We start from the raw sequence: 23,970 nt of genomic DNA on the forward strand, positions 1-23,970 counted from the left end.
TCAAAAGACTTTGTCCCTTTCTCCTGCTGGTGGGCAAGGGGGGCATTTGGTCTCTCTTGGCAGGCCTATGAAAACATGCCTAACTCATGTAAGTGTAAAAAGAAAGAGGAGAAAAAGATTCATGACTAGTCCACCTGTGACAAGATCAGGGGCTGTGAAACGTAATTTGCAAGGTTGCTTTGGGGAAAGCAAAAATTCTCTGATTATTGGGAAGAGGGGAGCTTCGGCATCCCCTCGAGGACAATGAGAATTATTTCTTGGAATGTTAGGGGCTTAAATGCCCCTAACAAGAGACGCTTAATGAAGTCCCAAATGGACTTAATTAAGTGTGATAATTTTATGTTGCAAGAAACAAAGTTGTCAAAGGAGTCTGCTGATTTGGTTTTTTCATCTTGGAGAAGGTTGAATTTTCTTTCTTCTCTAGCTTGTGGTGCTTCAAGAGGTTTGGCACTGCTTTGGAATAATTATAATATTGAGGTATAGTTAGTGGCATCTGCTACAAATTGGATGTTGGCTTTAGTTATAAGAAAGATTTCAAAGGTTAAATTTTGGCTTTTTAACATTTATGCTCCGTCAAGAATTCAAGGGAAGAGTAAGTTATGGGGTGAATTAAAGAGGATTTCTTCTCCCTTAAAACATGGTTCCTTTATTATCTTCGGGGGTGATTTTAATGCTATCACTGATTTAGATGAGAAAAGAGGAGGTGTTTTCCCTAATAAAAGGATTATGGACGACTTTGGGGATTTCATTTCTGATATGAGCCTTTTTGATTGTAAGTCTCAGAATGGGGTTTTCACATGGACAAACATGAGAAGGGATTTTTCTCAGATTGTTGAGAGATTACATCAATTTTTGTTATATGAGAATTGGATTGATTTAGATTTTGAATTCTTTTCCTCTATTCTACCGGTCTTAGGTTCTGATCATTTTCCAATTTCCCTTTTAGTTATTGAGGATAGGGCTTCTTTTAAGTCTCCATTTAAATTTGAGCCCATGTGGTTTAGGGATTCTTCCTTTTTGCCTCTGCTTATGAAATGGTAGAATTCTGCTGCTTTTTGTTCTGGGTCTCGTATGTTTCAGATTGCTAAGAAGTTAAGTTATTTGAAATTGAATATTAGGGAATGGAATATCTCGCATTTTAAGAACATTTTTCAGGAGAAACAAAGGATTCAAGATACGATTGATTGTTTTAATACTCATGTGCTTCAACATGGTATGGTGCCACAAGTTTTTGATGAATTGAAGTCACTAAAATTATAGCTTGAGGAGGTGATAGCTAGAGAGGAAATCTATTGGAGACAGAAATCTAGAGAGTTATGGCTTTCAGATGGTGACAGGAACACAAATTTTTTTCATTCTTCAACTAAGATTAAAAGATGTAAGAATATGATATCTTGTATTTAGTGTCAGAATGGGAATTTATTGATAGAGTCAGAGGACATTGCTTTAGAGGCAGTTAGGTTTTTTAAGTCATTATTATCTTCGGAAAATGGATATCTCTACAATGATATTATATCTAATATTCCTCCTTTAGCATCTTTGGAAGACAATAAGATGTTGATGTCTCCCTTTTCCTTAGAAGAAGTTAAGAGTGTTGTCTTTGCCATAAATCTGGATAAAGCCTCAGGACCAGATGGTTTTACTCCTTTATTTTTTCAGAAATGTTGGGATTTTATGGGAAATGATGTTTTATTGGCTCTCGAGGAATCTAGGAGAAATAGGTCCATTTTAAAAGATCTTAATACTACAATGATTGCAATTATTCCTAAAAAAGAGGATACTAAGACTTTTGCTGACTTCCGCCCCATTTCTTTATGTAACACTTTGTATAAGATATTTACGAAGGCAATTTCCCTTAGGTTGGCAAAAATTCTACCTAGGATCATTTCATTGGAGCAAGGTGGTTTTGTTCCCGAAAGGGAGACGACATAGGGTGCAATTGTAGCACATGAGGTGCTGCATTCTATTTCGACCCAAAGAACCCCAGCCATGATACTTAAACTAGACATGATGAAGGCTTATGATAGAGTAGGGTGGGGGGCTTTATGTGTTGTTCTTGAGAAGTTAGGTTTTTCCAAGGACTAGGCCAAATGGATTCGTGCATGTATTTCTTCTGCAAGATTCTCAGTTTTAATTAATGGTTCTCCTTGTGGTTTTTTCACTTCCTCTAGGGGTTTGAGATAGGGAGATCCCCTTTCTCCCTTTTTGTTTATTCTCTTAGCTGAAACCTTTAGTTGGGCTATTAGGGCTGCTAAAGTGGGGGGCCTTTGGAAAGTTATAAGGATTCATAATATTCCCCAAAGTATTTCTCATTGTCTCTTTGCAGATGATACTCTATTATTTGGACATTCTTTGTTAGTTGAGGCAAAAGTGATTAAAGGAATAATACAAAATTATGCATCATTTTCTGGTCAGAAAGTGAATGGTGATAAATCAAAGATTTTTTTCCTTAATACATCACAATTGGTTCAGCATAGGTTGCAATCCTTTTGGGGATTTGAGACTGGAAATCTTCCATGTACTTACCTTGGGATTCCTTTCTTTGTTAAACATGATAAGATTGGTTTTTGGGATAAGATTATTTCTGTCATTTCTAAAAGAATTCTCTCATGGAATCATAGATGGTTAACTTTGGCGGGTAAAATTGTTCTCATCAAGTCTGTTTTGAATGTTGTTCCCATATATCTCATGTCTATTTTGAAGTCTCCAAAAGCAGCCATTGTTAGTTTACAAGATACTCTTAGAGATTTTCTTTGGAACAATAATAAAGATGGCAAGAAGAAACTCCCTTTATTTGCATGGGATAAGGTATGTTTGCCTAAGGAACTTGGGGGAACAGGAATTCAGAGTCTAGAGAATCAGAATTTAGCCTTAGGTGCTAAGTTGGTTTGGAAATTATATGAAAAGCCTAGCTCCTTATGGGCATAGATTATGTTTGCCAAATATTTAAATAATGGACCATGAGAGTACATTTTTTAAGTCTCAAATTTGCCTTCGAGTTCTGCTATTTGGAATTTCCTTTGTAAATGTAGATCAGTTATTTTGCCTCATCTCTCATGGATTGTTCATAATGGTAGAAAGGTCAGATTATGGGATGAAGTACGGAATGGACACACACCTTTGGTGAATATTAGGGACTGGTCTCCTCTGATCACTATTCTTTCCTCCCTTTGGGGTGTTTTTGTAGCAGATTATTTTGAAATTGTGACTAGTGGACCCCTTAAGCTAGCTAGATGGAAGTCGATTGATTTCTTAAATGTTGATCAAAGCATGAAATTAGATTTTGAAAAGATTTTGGGGGAAAGAATTGTATTTCTTTCTGATTCTGAGGATGAACTTATTTGGACAAAGAATATTTCTGGTAAGTACACTGTTAAAGATGGTTACAACTTTCTTATGGTTGCTAAAGATTTATCTTCTTGGCCTTATAAGTTGTTTTGGCATTCGACTTGTCTTCCCAAAGTTGGAGCCTTTGCTTGGTCGGCAATTCAGGATAGAGTCCTTACAAGTATGAGACTAGACAGGCTTGGTATTACTGTTGTTTTCCCTTGTGTCCTTTGTAACAAAAATGTGGAATCTTCTTCACACCTGTTCCTACATTGTGATTATGCTTATGAATGTTGGCAGTGGTTGTTTGAGAAGTTAAATATATCCTTTGTTATTGGTAAGGATCTCATTTCCCATTTTAGATCTTGGCCCTTTACGTTTGCCTCATCTTTTTATGCATGCCTTTGGATCATATCTCCATCTATTGTGATTTGGAATGTTTGGCTAGAGAGAAACAACGAGATATTTAAAAAAACAAGGTCTCCTGTGTCTGAGGTTCTATTGAAAATTGAGTCTTCAATCTCTGAGGTTGCTTTGTCATTTATTTATAAGAATTTGGAAAATCTTACTTCTTTTTCGCACTAGGATAGTAGAGTTCCTAGAGTTTGGAAGCTGCTGTCAGTTTTACCCTCTCATGGTTCAATTTTAAAAAAGAATGATGCAATAGGTAAGAGATGCTCTGCTAGATGGAAACCTCCTCTGCAGGGGCACTTTAAACTGAATTTTGATGGGGCCTCTCATGGTAACCCTGGGTCGGCTGGGGTAGGCATGGTAATTTATGATCACAATGCAAATTTTATTCGAGCTAAGTGTCATGCTATTGGTTTTAAAACTAACTATTATGCGGAATTTCATGCTTTGTCTTTTGGATTGGATATGGCAATCTCTTTGGGAATTAAGGACTTAATAATTGAAGGTGATTCTATGGTGATTATTCAATGTGTTATGAAAAAGAAATCAAATTGTTGAAATTTTCAGTATATACTTGATCCCATTTTACAAAAATTAGAATTGTTTGAATCTTTCTTGGTATCCCATTGTTACAGAGAAGTTAATAAGATTGCAAATTATTTGGCAAATTTAGCCATTGATAGCAATGCTAATCAGCGAGAGGTGGGTTTTGAGGAAATTCCTTCTAGGGTATGGGAAGGTTTGCAACAATAGTCATATGATTTTCTTGAGTAACGTCAATGTAAACTTTTATGATGATAATTATTCATGCTTTCCCCTTTCATTTCAAGTATTCATGTTCGTTGTCTGGAGAAGAGTTCGAGGTCATGGTATTTGATATAATAGTGTTTTTCCAAAGGTTTTTTGATACTTTCATTTTTGGCAGGAAGGTTTTTGGCTCATGGGATTTGGCACAGGGCTTTGGAAAATTTTGTCTTCTTCCATTGATAGCAGCTATGGAGTCTACATTTAAAAATTATCCGATGGGTTTTTTGGCAAATTGTCATATGGGCTCTATGAAAAACTGATATTATATGTGTTGTGACTGCATTTTGTATGTGGTTTTGGGCGGGGTGTATAAATTGATCCATTAGATACTATAGGTTTATTTTATGAGTTGTGATTGGAGGTTTTCTTCCCAGGGTTCTTTCCTCTGGTATGTTCTTTGAATCTTGTGTAAAAGATTAAAAATATTAATAAAAAAGTTTAGTGGAATAATTCACTTTTATTGAAAAAAAAAAAAAAAAGTTATGGAGAAATTGTTTTATTTTAGTATTTTGGAGAAAATTTGTATTAATTAGATTCTTTGGAAATAAATTTTATTGGAAATAAAATTTAATGTTTTTTTAGGTTATTGGAATTTCATATATATATATATATAAATTAAAAAAATAATAATAATTAAAATAAAATAAAATAAAATAATATTATATATTTATATTTATATTTATATATATAGTATTGTGGTTTTATTATGTTATTTTGGAAATAAAAGTTATTGTAAAATTAAATCTTCATTTTATGATATATTTTTAATGTGATATAATTATATGATATTATATTCGATGAGTATATATATTTATGTAATTTTATTATATTATTATATATATATTTAATTTGGAATTTAATTTAGATTATTGGTATAAGCTAATCGGATTTAATTATAAATTAATCATGAGCATATAATTAGGGGGTTAATTTTTATGTGATTGATTTAACCTTATTGGACAAATGACAAATTGATTTCTTTGTATTAATATAGTTGTATTTTCTTATTTTTTGGAAAATCTTTAATTGCAAGTTATTTATGCTTTTGGTTGTTTTAAGAAAAGATTGTATGTATTAGGATCTTGTGTAAATGGTATTTGCAGTCAAGCTTAATTTCATTGCAATTCTGGTTGAGTTGTCATAATGTCATATGTTGTTATATCTCCTTGGTCAGGTGTTGTTGTAAAACCTTCTTGATGTGAACCATTGTGTGTTTTGTCCAAATGGTCAATTCTGGGTTAGTGATTGTGTATCCTTCACCTGTGGTTTGTCAGGATTAGTTATGTTTGTTTGTTTCGTCATAGAGTTCTCGTAGAGAGACCTTTCCTGTTAGTGTCCTATGAGAGAGAGTGACTTTCGAGTGGGGGCCGTGCCCGAAGTGGATGACAGGATAACCCGTTGAAAGTTAGTTAAAAAGTGATAACCTAATAATATATTGGGGGGGAGTGAAATAAATATTAATTAAGATAATGTACCTCGTGCATAGGTGTAGTGCTTGTACAGGGCTCATAATGTTACGAGAAGGCCTGGAATGGCAAACTTACCACCTTGTCTTCACGAAATGATTGTTAGGGTCTGCATGAGACTTAGTTGGAGCTGAAAGCTGGGAGAGGTTACCAGGACAGAGAGTCAGGACCTAGGAGGCCTACCATGGTAACCATCAAGCTATGCGATGACACTCTCTCCTTAGAGTCACTAGTGTTTGTGAGTTGAGTCACATGGATGTTTGCAGAGTCATGTAGTTCTTTCGTACTTGTCTTATTTTGCTTGCTTGAGGGTTTTCTACTATCTCCTAGCACGGTGGGGTGGTTCCATTTCAGGATCACATGGTCGGGTGGTAGTGCCACTTCCCATCAGATGTTCTAGATTGTATCTTCAGGCAAGGAAAGGCTTCGCTGGTGTTCTTGGTTCATGGTTCATGTACCAGCTCATATTCGTGGTCATTGTATCAAACTTTTATGTAACCTTGATATTGTAACTTTTGGATTCTGTGGTATTTTTGGAAGCCATGTATTTATGGATATTGTAATAATTATGTCAGTAGGATGTATGTTAAATTTAGTTGCTTTGATCTTATGTATAAATGATTTATGGATAAATTGAAGGCATGGAATACTTTGATTCTTTCATTTTGGAATTTAGATGTATGTGTAGTTTTAATCATAAGCATTTAATTTACCTAATTAAATGGACAATTGGATTAACCATGGTGTTAATATAATTTGCAAATTAATCTTCATTGGTAACCCTTAGGAAATCATGTGTTAGACTTCTGTTGTGTTATTAGATGTGTAATGGTTATAATTAATGCACTTGATCTTTAAAAAAAAAAATATTTCACCCTTTAGTTGCTTAGTTGTGTGTTTTCCTTTAGGGTTCCTGGTGGGGCATTACATGTGAGATCTTGATCGATAGAATGCGAATGTAATGGTCTATAGTTGGTCTTGGTTATTTGTCAGGAGGATTGGGAAGTGAATTGATACCGGTGAAGGAAGGAGTCAATGTTAACCTATACAAATAGTGCTTAAACTGAAACTCATCCAGCATATCAGATGCACATTCAGAGTTCATATTTTTGTTTGTAATTCAGTATTTTGTATCTGTAGTCAGTGAAGCTCCTTTGTGATGAGAAGTACACTCTAGGCAGTGTGCCTTCCTGCATGTGCAAGTCCCTTATATGTAATATTTATTCATTTGGCCAGTGGATAGATATTATGGGTCACAAATCCCACCATGGTTTTTCCTCTTTGAGGTTTTGCATGTATAAATATGTTGTGTTCTTCATTATATCTTGTTTATATGCTTATCGGTTGTTAATTGGAAAAGTATCTAAAGGAATTAAATTTTTATTTATTGGTAGAACACTAATTCACCCCCCCTCTCAGTGTTCTTGGATTCCAACAATTGGTATCAAAACCTAGTTCCTCAGAATAATTCTAAAATCTTGAGGAAGATCCTGAATCTAGAATCTATAGAGATGAGTTTGGAGAAAGAACTTGAAGCAACACTTGAAGACTTTTATGCTAAAAGATTGAAGAACATGAAGCTGCAAGATGAGTTGAATTCTACAAAAGATGAGTTGAGATTTGCAAAGGAATTCATCCTTACTCTGCAAGAGAGGTTGTCATCTGCACAAGCCAAAAGGAAAGAACTCTTACAAAATTAGGATGATGAAGAAAAGAATGCTCTAAAGGAACTATGCCAGAAGTTGAGTCAAGAAAATGGTGTGATGAAGAATGAAATGCAAGGCCTAACCATGAGGATGTTCAAGGATATTGAAGACCAGAAGAAGAATGAAGAAAATCTTGCCAAATCTCTAAAAGATAGATCTAAAAAATGCATTAGGTTGGCACATGAGAATGATATGTTGAGAACTAAATTGGTGCAATCTCAAAACAATGAGAAAGAGTTGGAAAGAATGATGATAGTCCTAAGAAGTGATCTGGATTCTATAAATGAGTACAAAGACAAGTTCAAGGCTAGTTCTGCAAAGCTTGATGAATTATTGAAGGATCAAAGGTGCAATGGAGACACTAGAGGACTTGGATTTGATTATGGAGAAAGCTTTGATACTACAAATTAGGATGATACATCCGGTCAGAAGAACAATAGGGAGAATCTACCAGTTAACCAAAATTACAAGTCACTGGTAGGACAACCCAATGCACATAAATTTAATGGTAGATGTTTTGTTTGCAATAATTTTATTCATATGGAAAGTCAATGAAGAAATAGGGTCAATCAGAATAATAATTTAGGTACCAGTCAGTATTTTAATTGCAACAAATATGGTCATAGGACAACAGATTGTAGAATGAATAAGAAATGTCATGGATGTGGAAATTTTGGGCATATGGCTAATCAATGTAGGTAGAGAAATGATCAAGGTTACAACAAGGCAATTCAAAAGAACAATGTCACCTTTTTATGCATGAAACAAAGTAGGACATATTTTTAAATTTTGTAGAAGCAAGAACCTACCAGAAGAAAATGATGACAAGGGAAAACAAAAGGTTGATGATATCTGAAAGGAGCATAAGAAGTGGATTAGAAAGTCTTAGGATCAACTGGCTGAAGCAAATACCTCTGTTACTCAACCGACAAAGTAGAATGTTCCTGCACCGACAGGAAACTCGTCCGATAACTAAGGCATTGGCCTTAGGGGGAGGCAAATCAATGACCAATCCTACATGACCCCCGGTTATGGTCTGAAAACCTATTTTAGACATTAGAGAAGTCAGTCAGAAGGCTCACTAATGCACATATGATGGATCTTGGATCCGGTATGATATGCCACCAAACATTTATGTCAATAAGGAATTAGGGTTCCACAAGTTAAAAGGCAAATAGTCACTCATTTTTCACCACCAAGCATTCAGAGCGAGTCAGAGCGAGTTGAAGGAAAAACAAGGCGATTCAAAGTGATCCTGAGCATTTCTAGGCAAATTCCAATGCATTCAGAGAAAATTTTCAAGAGCTTTTCACCGACGAAGATTCTAAGGTATTTCTTGGTTTTCAAGCTATCCTTTTTCAAAACTGTAATGGCTTTTGGATCTGCTCCCACTCCAACAAATGTTGCTACTCCTATTGTGGTTGATATCAAGAATCATTGACGTCCGGTATTTAAGAAATATCCTCAGATTGCGAAGGTTGATGATTCAGTCGGTGCATTTTATTGGGTTCTCGATGACGTTCTTTATGTTGAGGATGTTAGAGCATACATTCATTGCACTTTGGAGTAATTAGACTCATTCAAGATAAAGACTATGCATACGACAATATTGTTGGATAATAATGGTGTAATCAAACTAGAATTCAGACATTTGAAGGATCAAGGCTTTACAGACATTTTGGAGATGCCTAAATTGAATGATGAAATCATCCGGTATGTGTTGAGTTGTTCTCATGGTGAGTTTATGTGGTTAGATCAGCCTCATAAAATAACTAAGGATTCCATTCGGGAAATTACTGGTTTACCCCAGGTTGGTCAGAGACTGGATAAGAAGAAAATCTCTAACAATGAAGTCACCAAGCTAACCAGTGCTACATTCAATAATTGGTCTATGGGGATTAGCACAATCAAAGATAAGGATGTACAATTTGCCAGCATGGCTATTGGGTATAAGGTAACTCAATCTAATCGGTTGAACTATGTTTCTAGTTCTTGTATATACTGTGCACATAAGACGATCAAGGAAAGTGAAAAATATGATTTTTGCCAGTGGATGTGTGACGAATTAATTTTGAATCTTGGGAAAATCAAGGGTGAGAAGAAGGGTGTATTCCAGTAAGGAAATCTTGTTGTTTGTCTAATGCTATTCTTTCTCAATGAGACCTAAGGATCTAAAAAAAGGCAATGGGCCTTTGACATTCTGGTAGGGAAACAAATCAAGGATGCCTTAAGAAACATAGGACATGACAGATAATCCACCTTATGGAGATATTTCAAGGCTTTTTAGAAGGCAATGAAACAAAGGGAAAGAGTACCAAAACACATTATAGATAAGTACTCTATTGAAATTTGCTTTATGGTTAAGAAGAATGAAACTCTCATGGAAGTTGTTCAACCTAGAACAGTATGGGTAACTGAGATGGGTTATGAAGTTGATGCATAGATCTTGGAATTATATGCTAAGATTCTTATAGATGCCCCTGATAACTCAATGATGAACCACTAGTACCAAACCAGTACTGAGAGGGGGGGTGAATCAGTACAAGCACAAATACAGTCCAAAACCGGTTTGACAACAAACACTCTCAATGACTGATAAACAGAGATATCGGTAAAACAGAGTGCAACTGGTAGCATCCAGTATAGCTCAATCAGTCATGAATCGGTCACTCACTAAGCTTTTCTCTTAGCTCAATACCACATTATCATAATATTCTCATGCATGAACTAGTAGACTTAACCATCAAATCTTTACAACAGTGAGTTCAATATGTTTTATAGACAGGCATAAAACATAGAAACTTCATGTGCATAACAGATAAAACAAAGCATCACAAGACAAAAGCATTTCACATGACACACATATTTTTCACGTGGAAACCCAACTGGGAAAAACCACAGTGGGGATGAATACCCACAAGCTACTTTTTGAACTCTTTAGAAGTCCACTCTGTTAGGAGCCTTGTCCGGTTAAGAACATTACAATAGGTTCTGGTAGGAACTGATCTTGTTAGGGATCACCCGGTTAAGGGATACCCGGTTAAGGGTTAAACCTGGTAGGGTCACCTTGTTAGAGGATTTTAAGAACTCAATAGCTGAAAGGATCTCCTAAGCTTCTCTAGCTTCTCAGAACTCATTAGCTTCGAGTTACCCGGTTAAGGGATTTATAGCAAGCCGGTTAAGACCACCCGATTTAACCTGGATTTTGAATCAAGCCAGTTAAGGCTACCCTATTAGGGGATTTTGCAACTGTTGAAGTGGTTAGAGATCAACAGGTATTACAATGATCTGTTAACAGTACTTAATACTAATACAGATCTATTTAGGCTCCTCTTTTCCTTTTGCACATACACTTTGCAGGTATCTCTTCTCTCCTATGGTCTGGGAAGAATCTTGTATCACTTTTGTTGAATACACACTCACAACTTTTGCCAACAACTTCAGACAGAAACCTAACACCGATCTTATAGGGAACATACAAGTTGGTAGCAAAAACCTTAAACCCTAAACCTATTAGGTTGAGCAATTCAAATGGTTCGATCTTGACCGTTAAAACATACTACATTAAATGCACCAGTCTTGAGTCGATCTCAAGACATTCTCCATCGTCCATTATCCACTGTTTTCATGGCGGCTGATAACCCATCACACGTTATCACCATTTGACAAACTTCGCACATTCTCGAGGTAGATAGGAATAGTCTTCTTCATGCAAGATCCTTCACGCGCACAGATCTTATGTGGCAACATGATCTGTCCTCCATCATACTGCTAACTCATCACACAAAGATCACCGATTGAGTCACACAGACTTGAGATACTCCAACCGGAAACCCCGAAGTGGAAGCTGCCTTACCAACCGGTAGTCATACAATGCTTCCATGTGCCGGTTCCCATAACTACATGCCAGTTCACTTTGAACAAATGTGCTGCTTCACTTTGGCATATACCAGTTCACACATATGTCGGTATCTCTTTCTTCACTTATCTCATGTGTCGGTTCACACTATGTCTCATATTGACATCAATGACAACATACAATATCATTATGTCTTCATGCCAATTTACATGAGGCTCATGCCGGTTCACATAATGCCAACAGCCCCTGTAGATGAAAAGGAAAATACTTTTGGCACTGCTAAGCAAAAGGAAATTGAAGTCCAAATAGGGTTCAATCAGAAGAAGAGGGAAAGCCAAATAAAGAAGGTAGGACATGTTGTCAAGAAGATGTCCAGTGAAATCAAGAAAATTATTGGACTAGAAGGGTCATCTTGTTTGACAGCAGTTCAAGCCTCACCGATAGCAGCAACCAGCAAAGGGTGATGAAAAGGAAGAAATTGAAAAACTTTATTGCCCTAGTTGCTTCTAGATCTGAAATTGAAGAAGAACCCTCTAAGATTCCCAAAATTTACATGAGAATCCAAAGGAAGAAGCCTGAGGAAGGAAAGCAACAGAAAACCAAGGTCACCCCTCTGGGAGCCCACAAACAATCTTTGATGAAGAGGAAGCCCCCCAGAGAAGAAGATATCGGCAAATGATGCTCCTCCACCATCTGGGAAAGAGAAGAAATATGAATTGGATAAGGCTCTTGAATCTGGTAAAAGTATAAGAGTTATCCCTCCTTTATCTATAGATAAATTGATTGATCTAATCACTAAGGATGGAATTTTGAGTAATATACAATATTATTATGTACATATGGATGATGTTGAGAAAAATTAAACTGAGGAAGCAGTTTTGTTATACTTAGATATATATAAGAAAGCCTTAATAGAGATATAAAAGCAAATACCGACAGAGTTGTATAATAAATTAGATGCTAGAAGACTATCTGCACTTGAGGAAGATAGGAAAATTAAGATTCAGGAACTGTTAACTATTTGTGGTGCAATTACTAAAGAGGAGATGCAAAAGTGCCTTGAATTTGCAAATAAAACAATTTTCCAAAGTAGGCACAAAAATGTTAGCTTAATGGTGGGAAGAGTGAATGAAATAGTTAAAGAGACTCAAGAGGCATGGCAAAAATTCTTTATTGATAATCTAGAATTCTTCACATCACTGGAAGTTCCTCCTAAGTATGACATTCTAGACATCCCAGTTGATGCTAAGGGTAAAGGCATATTAGGTGAAGATCCACCAATTTTGGATATTCCTCCGACAGTTACAAATGTATAGGATATAGAGGAAAATAAACTAGAAGATAATATTGAGGACAATTTTCCTCCGATTATTGATGTAGATACAATTGAGATTCATGAGGTAGAAGCAGAAGAAATAACTGTACCTAGTGGTGAAGTCACCGATGCCAAGGAGAAGGAACACGAAGAAAATAAAAGAAGGAAGCAAAGGAAAAGGAGAAAGGAGTAGAAGAGATTGAAGCTAGGGTACTGGCACCATCACCGGTTGTTGTTCCCTCATTGTTGACACTTGACACATTTGGTCAAGTGGATTTTAGTCATTTTGAGAAGAAGAATATTGAGCAATTGAGTTTCTGAGTTAGTGTTTGTTGCAGAACAGAAGCTTATGAAGGAAGGATCAGAGGATAAACAAGCTATTGAACAAGCTATTCCAATCCTATAGGAGCTTGCACCAGAATACAAGATCAGTCAGGTAGCTATCCCTTCCGACAAGCTAAAGGGTTTGATAGAACACATTGCCAAGGAGTACAAAAATCTACAACAAGTGTCAAACCAGCAATTGGTGGAGAGGTATAATGTAGCTAGGAAGGTGACTTATGATAATATGATCACATCTAATAAGGCAATACTGATAGAAGAATTGATAAGGATTGATGAAGCCCTTCATCAATACAACAATATTTATTGGTCTTGCACTAACACTACAAAATTAACAGTATACCTTGAAGATAAAATAAAGGCAGCTAAGGATAGGATTGAGCAGGTGGTAAACAATTTTGACGGTACTCAGTCATTGACTAGCAATTTTGATGGTCAAATTTTTCTTTTAGAATCAAAAATTTTAGCTTTGGAGAAGGATAAGAATAGGTTAATCTGGTGGGCCAGAGAATTGAGAAGTTTGGTCAGTCCCTGGCTTAACACTTTATTTCTTCACAAAAGGGAATGTTTGGAACAAATGAGTAAGCCCACACTGGACACATTAACAGAAGAAGAATCACATTCATATGTTCTTAATGGGTTTGTATCAATTTTGGGAACATTGAAACCAGATGGGACACTTGGTATTTTTGAAGAGTGCTTACCTTGATATATTAGATCACATATAGACCCGGTAATCACAATTTTGATTCCATTCTTTTGTACAAAATTTTATTCATTTCTTGTTATTTTCCCCGGCTTTGGCATTGTTGTCAAAGGGGGAGAGGTGTAGCATGTGAAAAATATCTTTTGGGGAGGATTTTACATAAGAAGTAATGTATAGCTCAAGGGGAGCAACTTTTTGAGTTCAGTTTTTGGGAAGTTTGTGGACAGGAACTGGAACAACAGTTCAGTGAATCATTTTCACATGAGCGTTGCCATCAATGCCAAAGGGGGAGATTGTTGGCAATTGACACTCATCCGGGATCATGGTGCTTTCATTGATGGCAACACACATCATTTTGGGTTGGATACTTATCCGGTATCCACCGGTATTCTAGGATTGACATCCGACATTGAAGGAAATTGATAGGCAAGGGTAATCGACAAACTAGGAACCGGTATGTGGAAGCTGACATAGAAGAATGATTTGGTAATAGGTCAAGACGTAACGATCAAAAAGATTAATGTTTATATTGATTTCTAGGAAAACATGTAAATACTTTGTAATATGATTGTAAGCCGACATAAGGCATTCATGTATGTAAAGGGTATATAAGTCAGTTTGGTTAGGTCATTTTTGGATATATAGGTGAGATAGGTAATGTGATATTATATGCGTGAGATCTTGATCGACAGAATGTGAATGTAATGATTTGTAGTTGGTCTTGGTTATTTGTCAAGAGGATTGGGAAGATAATTGATACTGATGAAGGAAGGAGATAGTGTTAACTGGTACAAACAATTATTATACCGGAACTCATCTAGCATATCAGATGCATATTCAGAGTTCAGATTTTTGTTTGTAATTCAATATTTTGTATCTGTAGTCAGTGAGGCTCCTTTGTGATGAGAATTACGCTCTAGGAAGTATGCCTTCCTGCATGTATAGGCCCCTAATATATAATATTTATTCATTTAACTAGTGGATAGATATTGTGGGTCACAAATCCCACTGTGGTTTTTCCTCTTTGAGGTTTTCCACATATAAATTTGTTGTGTTATTGTGTTGATCTTTGTGGTTGTTGTGTTCTTCATTATATCTTGTTTATATGATTACCAATTGTTAATTGGAAAAGTATCTAAAGGAATTAAATTTTTATTTACTAGTAGAACACTGATTCACCCCCCCTCTCAGTGTTCTTGGATTCCAACAAGAAGGTTAGCCGCTGAAGAGGTATGTTTAATTCCTCAAATTGAACTGGAATATTTCATTGAGGCAAGTACGGATGAAAATTGGATAAAAGCAATGGAAGAAGAATTAGAGCATATGGAAAAGAATAAGACATGGAAACTTGTACCTAGACCTAAAGACAAGAACATTATTGGAACTAAATGAGTTTTTAGGAATAAACTGAATGAGGAAGGTAAAGTGGTAAGGAACAAGGCTAGATTGGTTTGCAAAGGCTATTCTCAGAAGAAGGTGTTGATTATGGATAGACTTATGCTTCCGTTGCTAGAATTGAAGCGGCACGACTTTTTCTTGCTTGTGTTGCACACAAGAAATACAAAGTATATTAAATAGATGTTAAATGTGCATTTCTGAATGGAGATCTTGAAGAAGAAGTTTACATTGAGAAACCTGATGGATTTTATTTATTAGAAGACAATGACATGGTTTGCAGGCTAAAGAAAGCTTTATATGGATTGAAACAGGCTCCTAGAGAATGGTATGCTAGATTGGATAAGTATCTTTCAAAACTTGGTTTTAGTAAAGGTAATGCTGACAGTAACTTATATTATAAAATTGAGCATGATGAAATTGATTATTGAAGTCTTTGTGCATGATATCATTTTTGGAGGAGAAGAAGGTTTGTGCATGAAATTTGTTGATGATATGAATGAGTTTGAAATGTCTATGATTGGTGAGATGAAATTTTTCTTAGGTTTGCATATTAGTCAGACTGATAAAGGTATTTTCATTTGTCAAACTAAGTATGTGAAGGAGTTACTTAAGAAATTTGGACTTGAGAATTCTAAACTTGTCGGTACTCCTATGATAATCGATTGCATATTGTCAAAGGATAGTGATTCACCTAAAGTGAATCGAAGAAGATATAAATCAATGATTGGAGGTTTGTTTTGCCTAACTCAGTCTAGACCTGATATAATGAATGTTGTTTGTATTGCTTCTAGATTTTAGTCAGATCCTAGAGAAACTCATGATATTGCTGTCAAGAGAATATTCAAATATTTGGTAGGTAAAACAAACTTTGGGCTATGGTATCCAAAGGATGATGACTTCACATTATATGCATATACAAATTCTTATTGGGTAGGAGATGTGGATGATCGAAAGAGCACTACTGGTGCATTCTTTCTTGGGAAGAATTTGGTTTCATGGCTTAGTAAGAAACAATCATGAACTTCATTGTCTATTGCTGAAGTGGAATATGTTGTAGCTGCTACCAACTATACTCATATTTTATGGATGAAACATATGTTAAAGGATATAAGGGTGAGTGATGATGAGCCTATTGTTATTCACTGTGGTAATACTGTTGCTATTGATATGTCAAAGAATCTGGTATTTTCTTCCAAATCAATGTTGGTATGTTGGCATAACTGATAGAGATGATGATGTACCGATAAAGGATGATCTTGATATGAGGAGATTGATGGACGGTTGGTGATGATATATTGATGGACTATTGGTGATGATATAATTGTGATATGATGCTTTATGATCAGTTATTTGTGTTGTCATTAATGCCAACCATGTTTTTTTATGTTTGGTATGTCATCTAAGTTATCTAAGTCTACCAGCATAGCCTAATCAGTAATGGATTAAGTTGGATAGAAAAAATGCTAAGTAGCAGTCAACCAGTAAGCAGGAACATCGAAGGAGATGGTTGCGGTTGAGATCCGTGTTGAGTTAGGTGTTATGGTTTGGAATGTATGCTTATGACATTATAATGAGTCTATGACAGGTACCTCATCATGTTTGGAGAGCCGAAAGTCATGTTTGTAATTGAGTGTTGTATATTCAGTGTAGGGTTTTTGAACCAGTGACAAGATCTTTAACTGGTGATGTTTTATGGTTTGGTGATGAATCTTTACATGATATTATCTTAGTGGTGATGTGTCAAAATCTATGTGAATGGAGAAGATGTTATTTGAGCATGATCAAGGAGCGAATTTCTTGGGAAACAATGAAGTGCTTAGTAGAATGTGATAAGGGTTTGACAACTTATCGGATCAATGTGCGGTGATGTGTTATGATAATTCTGTTGGTATTTTGGTATGGTTTTGTCATTGATGTCAACACCTACTAACACACCTACTTTAGAGATCCAGCAACATTCACCGACAATCAGTAAAATCCTTCAACAATCACCGGTATATGGTTAACCGGCAGAATATAATGTTCACCGGTACATGCAATGACATGGAAGACACTTGGTAATGTCGAAGACATCATGTGGACACTTTTCCTTGAAGTAATATCATTGGTATATTCTTATTTGCATATTTGCTTTTATCGGCAAATAGGTCCAAGTTATCTAGGGTTACACCAGCAGGTTTATCTTTTCTAGATCAGCATGGCATGCTATGGAGATGATTTATTATTGTCGTAAATGCATTAAGCTGACATGTTCAATCAGTTATTGCATCGGATATTGTATTATTTGTAAAATGTTTTATTGTAATATCTTGTAGAGCCGACCTACTAAAATTGGTCTTAGGGTATGGTATAAATGTAAGATCTTATTTGTAAGATCAAATGTGGAATGCGAAAAAGATTTAAGGAAGGGTATATGCGAGATCAAGAAGAGATATACACGAAGACATCATTTGAAAGTGAAGTTAGGTTTTTGGAAAAGCATATCAGCATTACACCGGTACTGAATCCAGCATATGAAGATGCTATTTTGTGCAGTACATTCTCATTGGATTTAACCATCCAACTGTAGTCAGTGTGACTCCCATTTGTGTTTGAGAAGTGAGCTCTAGGCTATTGGCCTTTCTGCATGTGCAGACCCCTCTTTGTACACTTACTATCTGCAGTTGTATCATCTAATTGTGGGTAAGGTTTCCCACTATGGTTTTTCCCCTTACAGGGTTTCCACGTACAAATATTTGTGTCATGTGTTGTGGTTGACTTTGTGCTTATGTTTCACGCATTAATTCTTACCGGTACAACATTTCCTGTTAACATTGTTTACCGACACAATTAACTATCTTACCGGTATTAAGCAATAAGTTGGTTAATAAGATTTTGGTTTGAATTTATTAGACAACTGATTCACCCCCCCCCTCTCAGTTGTCCCCGGGACCTACAAATTCAATGACTGTAATTGGCTTGAAATTTGTTGTAATGATCTATATGATGAACTGTAATGATTTGTAATGATTTGATATGATGTATAATGTAAATTCAGTTTAAGTTAGGGTTATGTAACCTAAATAATTGTAAAGTGTATTTAGTTCAAGTTTGAGAAGGTTTATTGTGTTGGTGATCAGAGAAGGAGAGTGTGCCAAACCAGATTGAGATGTTTGCATGCGTGAATTATATTGGAGCTGAAATGGATCTATACTAGCAAGAAGAGAGTGATGTGATTAGGTTATTTACCTGTTGTTCCCTAACAGTTACAATAGTATCAAAATCTCTTAACTGGGTAGGTCCTAATAGGCTTGATATTGTAAATCCCTTCATCGGGTGGCTCATTAACTTGAGTTTAAATCCTTTAGCAAGGTTACTCCTAACAGGGTAGAGCTCCTAATAGGGCCGAAGTTAAAATCCCTTCACCAGGTGACTCCTAATAGGGTCTTCTCTTAACTGGGCATTATTGTAAAGCTCCTAACTGGGCTAGGCCTTTAACAAGGCACATTCTGAAAAAGTGCAAATTTTGTGGGTACCAATTCCCACCATGGTTTTTCCCATTTGGGTTTCCACATGAAAAATTTCAGTATTGATATGGTGGTTAATTTTTTTATGTGTGCCTTTGATATCATTACATTGATTACATGTTGATGAACACATGAATGAGTAGTTTGGTAAATCTGCTTTAATTCATTGATTGAGTAGTTACCGATACTAGTTATGAACTATTTTTGAGAAGTATTTGTAGATTGGTAAAATATTTCAGTTTATTTTTATTACTAATTCACCCCCCCTCTCAGTAATAACTAGATCCTCATAATAACAATTGGTATCAAAGCACTAGGTCCACTTTGTGCAGAAGCTTAACTGCTTGAGGAAAAGATCCGAAGATGATGAAGGAGGGTCCAAAATTCACTAAGGAGAACTACAAAATATGGAATGATAAAATGAATATTTACATCAAATGTATGGGTGCTTAGTTTTGGAAGCATGTTATTACTAAATATGTACCCTTTACCGGTCCTCTGACTGTAGATCAACTTAAGGAGCAATAGGAAAACATTCAAGAATTGGAAGCCATTGTAAGTACACTTTCTGATATTGAATATATTGATGTCCATGGTTTAGAAACTGCTTTTGAAGTTTGGGAGAAGTTATAATTAATCTATGGTGGTGATAAGCATGTTCAAAAAGCTAAAGAAGAGAGCCTTAGAGTAAAGTTTGATGATATGAGAATGATGGAAGGAGAAAATATCACTCAGTATGGATAGAGGATAAAATAAGTTGTCGATGGAATCAAAAGTGTTGGTGGTACTATAGAACAAGGCATTGTGGTGAGTAAAATGCTTAGAACCCTATTGCCTACCTATGCCATTAGAGTGTCTTCTATTCAAGAGTTGAGGTCAGTCAGTAATGATAAGGTTACTGTTGATTCTTTGATTGGTAAGCTCACTGCTTTTGAGTTGAATAGTTTTGATAACAGTGTACCTAAGACAAAATCTTCTTTCAAAGAATCTGTATCTAGTGTACTGGTGAGAAAAGGGAAAGATGTTTTTCATAGTCATGAATGCAGGTCAAGTCATCATGGCAGCAGAAAAGCTGATGTGGATGATGAAGATAATATGATGGAATTTGAAGCTCTATTAGAAAAAAGGACTTCCTAGAGGAACTAGTAAGTACACAGGCAAGCTTCCTCTTAAGTGTTTCTCTTGTAACAAGATAGGACATATAGCTGCAAACTGTCCTATTAGTGATCAAAAGGAAAAGTTTAGAAAATATAAGGGAAAAGGAAAGAAATAGTGCTATGTTGCAGTTGATGAAGGTGTAACTAATGAGGAATCTAAGGATGAAGACAATGAGGAGATTGTTTTTGTAGTTGTTAAGGAAGATCTGTCTGATAAGAAGGCTTTAGTGTCTCACATTGATAATAGTGATGAATGGATTATTGACAGTGGTTGCTCACACCACATGACCGGTGATACTTGAACAAGTTTATTTCTCTTGAATAATTTGATGGTGGTGTAGTAAGATTTGGGAACAATTCACCTTTCATGGTAAAAGGCAAAGGTTCTATCTCTTTGAATGGTAAAAGTAATGCTTATGATGTATATTGGGTTGAAGGTTTAAAACATAACTTGTTGAGTGTTGGTTAGTTGAATGACAAAGGTTATCATCTTGAGTTTAAGAATGGAGTGTGCAGGATCTTAGGATACAAAGGAGAATTAATTGCTACTGGTAAACAAACTAAAGGTAACCTATTCCATCTGAATGCTAGTGTAAACAGTTGTTTGGTTTCTAAGGTTGAAGATAGTTGGTTATGGCATAGAAGGTTTTGTCATATGAACTTTGATAATGTGGTTAAGGTCAGCAAGTCTAGTATGGTGAGAGGTATGCCACAACTTGTTAAACCAGATAATGTGATGCATAAAGAATGTCAGTTGGGTAAGATGACTACATCTTCTTTTAAGAGTAAATATTTTTCTTTTGAGCATATTCTAGATTTGGTGCAAACTGACTTATGTGGTCCTATGAGGACTAGAAGTTTTTATAGTGACAAGTATTTCATGCTATTTACTGATGATTTTTCAAGGATGATGTGGGTTACTTTTCTAAAGGAAAAGTCAGAAACTTTCAGAAAGTTCAAGGCATTCAAGGCCTTGGTAGAAAAGGAAACTGGTAAGAATCTTAAGTGTCTGAGATCTGATCGGGGTGGAGAGTTTATATTAGATGAGTTTGTGAGATATTGTGATGAAAATGGAATAAAGAGGTAATTATCTACTCCAAGGACACCACAACATAATGGAATTGCAGAAAGGAGAAACATAAGTATTGTTGAAGCAACAAGGACTATGTTGATATAGGGAGAAGTACCTAAGATGTTCTGGAGAGAAGCAGTTAGCACTACAGTATACACATTGAACCAGTACAGGTGAAGAAAGGTAATGACAAGACACCCTATGAGTTATGGTATGGTAAAAATCCTAATGTTAGTTATTTCAAAGTCTTTGGTAACAGATGTTTTATAAAGAGAGATGAATATACTGGAAAATTTGACCCTAAAAGTGATGAAGGAACATTCCTTGGCTAATCTACTAATAGAAAAACTTTCAAGTGTTTTAACAAAAGGACAAAGAAGATTGTGGAGAGTGTGAATGTAAAATTTGATGAGTTCTTTGATAAACTTGATGATACCAGCAAATCTGATCTAGTAGATGATGAACAAAAACTTGTGATTATTAAACTAGAAGTGTAGAAAGATGTTGAGTAGAATAATGCAAAGGAAGATGCTCAACCAGTAGAAGATGAAGAAGATAAAGAACAAGAAGAGGTTACTACGCCAGAACAGGTTATACCTAGGTATGTAAGGTTAAATCATTCTGAAGATCAGATAATAGGTGATAAGAATGCTGGAGTGCAAACTAGAAGAAAAATTAGAGAAAGCTCTTATCTGATTTCCACAGTTGAACCGAAGGCAATGAGAGAAGTTCTTAAGGATGATGATTGGTTAAAGGAAATTAATGAAGAGCTTTGATTATATTGAGAAAAATAACACTTGGTCACTTGTTCCTAGACCTGATGATAAAAATGTGATTGGTACAAAGTGGGTATTTAGAAACAAACTGAATGAAGAAGGAGAAGTTGTTACAAACAAGGAAAGAATAGTTTGCAAAGGGTATGCACAAGAAGAAGGTGAAGATTATGGAGAGACCTTTTCATCATTTGCTAGGATTTAAGGAGTTATGATGCTACTTGCATTTGCAACATTTAAAGGTTTCAAAGTTTACCAAATGGATATAAAGTCAACATTTTTGAATGGTATTCTTGAAGAAGAGGTGTATATTGAACAACCGAATGGGTTTGCATTATCAGAAGATAAGGATATGGTATGCAAACTGCATAAAGCATTATATGGAGTAAAGCAAGCACAAAGGGTACGTTATGAAAGACTCATGCACATCTGATAAAGATAGGATTTCAGAGAAATAGTGAGGACAACAATATTTATTTGAAGACTGAAGGAGACAAGATGTTGATTGCAGAAATATTTGTTGATGACATCATATTTGGAGGAAATGATGATATGTGCATGACTTTTGTAGATGAGATGAAGGAAGAGTTTGAGATGTCTCTGATAGGTAAGATAAAAAAATTCATTGGTTTGTAGGTCCAATAGCTGGAAGGTGGAATTTTTATCAGTCAATCTAAGTATGTGAATGAAGTGTTAAGAACCTTTGGAATGGAAGACTGTAAACTGGTTGGAACACCTATGGTTACAAGTTGCAGATTGTCAAAAGAAGATGATTCACCCTGAATGGATGAGAAGGAATAAAAATCCATGATTGGGAAACTTCATTATGTTGTTCATAGTAGACCGAGTATTGCCCATGCAGTTGGTTTAGTAACAAGATTTTAGAAGAGCCCTAAGGAGACACATATGACAACAATGAAGAGAATATTCATATATCTTAAAGGGACAATTGATTATGGATGATCAGAAAATCCCAATAGGTGGAGCATTCTTTCTAGGCGGTAGACTAGAATCTTGGACCAATAAGAAATAAAGTTGCATATCTTAGTCTATAGCAGAAGTAGAGTATGTGGCTGCATCCATGAATTATACACAAGCTATATGGATGAGACATGTCTTGGAAGGATTCAAGTAGTATATGAAAGAACTAGTGATCATACATTGTGATAACACTAGTTCTATAAACATTTTAAAGAAACTGATACTACATGCTAGGACTAAACATATTGAATTGAAGTATCACTTTCTGAGAGAAAGAGTGCAGGAAAAGAAAGTGATATCTCAGAGGCAAGCTAGGGGTTATACCCCTACACAAGACCAACTAGGATGCTAGTGATGCATCAATCAAGTGGATTTCCTGAATATCTTTCACTATGGATTGATGAGAAGTGGGGTAATCCTTAGGGGCAGAAACTAAGATGAGGCACACAAAGATGATGGATATAGTAGTAGTAGAAATGAAGACATAAGATACCTTTGCACCCTTGGCATTGTTGTCAAAGGGGGAGAAGAATAATGACAGGGAGAAGTAATGAAAAGGAGGAGAAGATCAAGTAAAGCACAGATCAATACATCATGGCATGATGAGTTCCTAGTATTTGTCATCAGTTGATTATTTTGGTGTTGCATTCTTTTAGTTTTTCCATCAATACCAAAGGGAGAGAATGTTAGCATGCTAGCATAAAAGATAGAGATGATGATATACCGATAAAGGATGATGTTGATATGAGGAGATTGATGGACGGTTGGTGATGATGCATTGATGGACTATTGTTGATGATATAATTGTGATATGATTCTTTATGATCAGTTATTTGTGTTGTCATTAATGACAACCATATTTTTTCATGTTTGATATGTCATCTAAGTTATCTAAGTCTACCAGTATAGCCTAACCAATAATGGATTGGGTTGGACAAAAAAACTACTAAGTAGCAGTCAATCGGTAAGTAGGAGCAACGAAGGAGATGGTTGCGATAGAGATCTATGTTGAGTTAGGTGTTGCAGTTTGGAATATATGCTTATGACATTATAACGAGTCTATGACATATACCGCATCATGTTTGGACAACCGAGATTCATGTTTGTAATTGACTGTTGTATATTCAGTGTAGGGTTTTTGAAC

The sequence above is a fragment of the Cryptomeria japonica genome, chromosome 10, assembly GCF_030272615.1.
Source record: "Cryptomeria japonica chromosome 10, Sugi_1.0, whole genome shotgun sequence".
Lineage (NCBI taxonomy): Eukaryota > Viridiplantae > Streptophyta > Pinopsida > Cupressales > Cupressaceae > Cryptomeria > Cryptomeria japonica.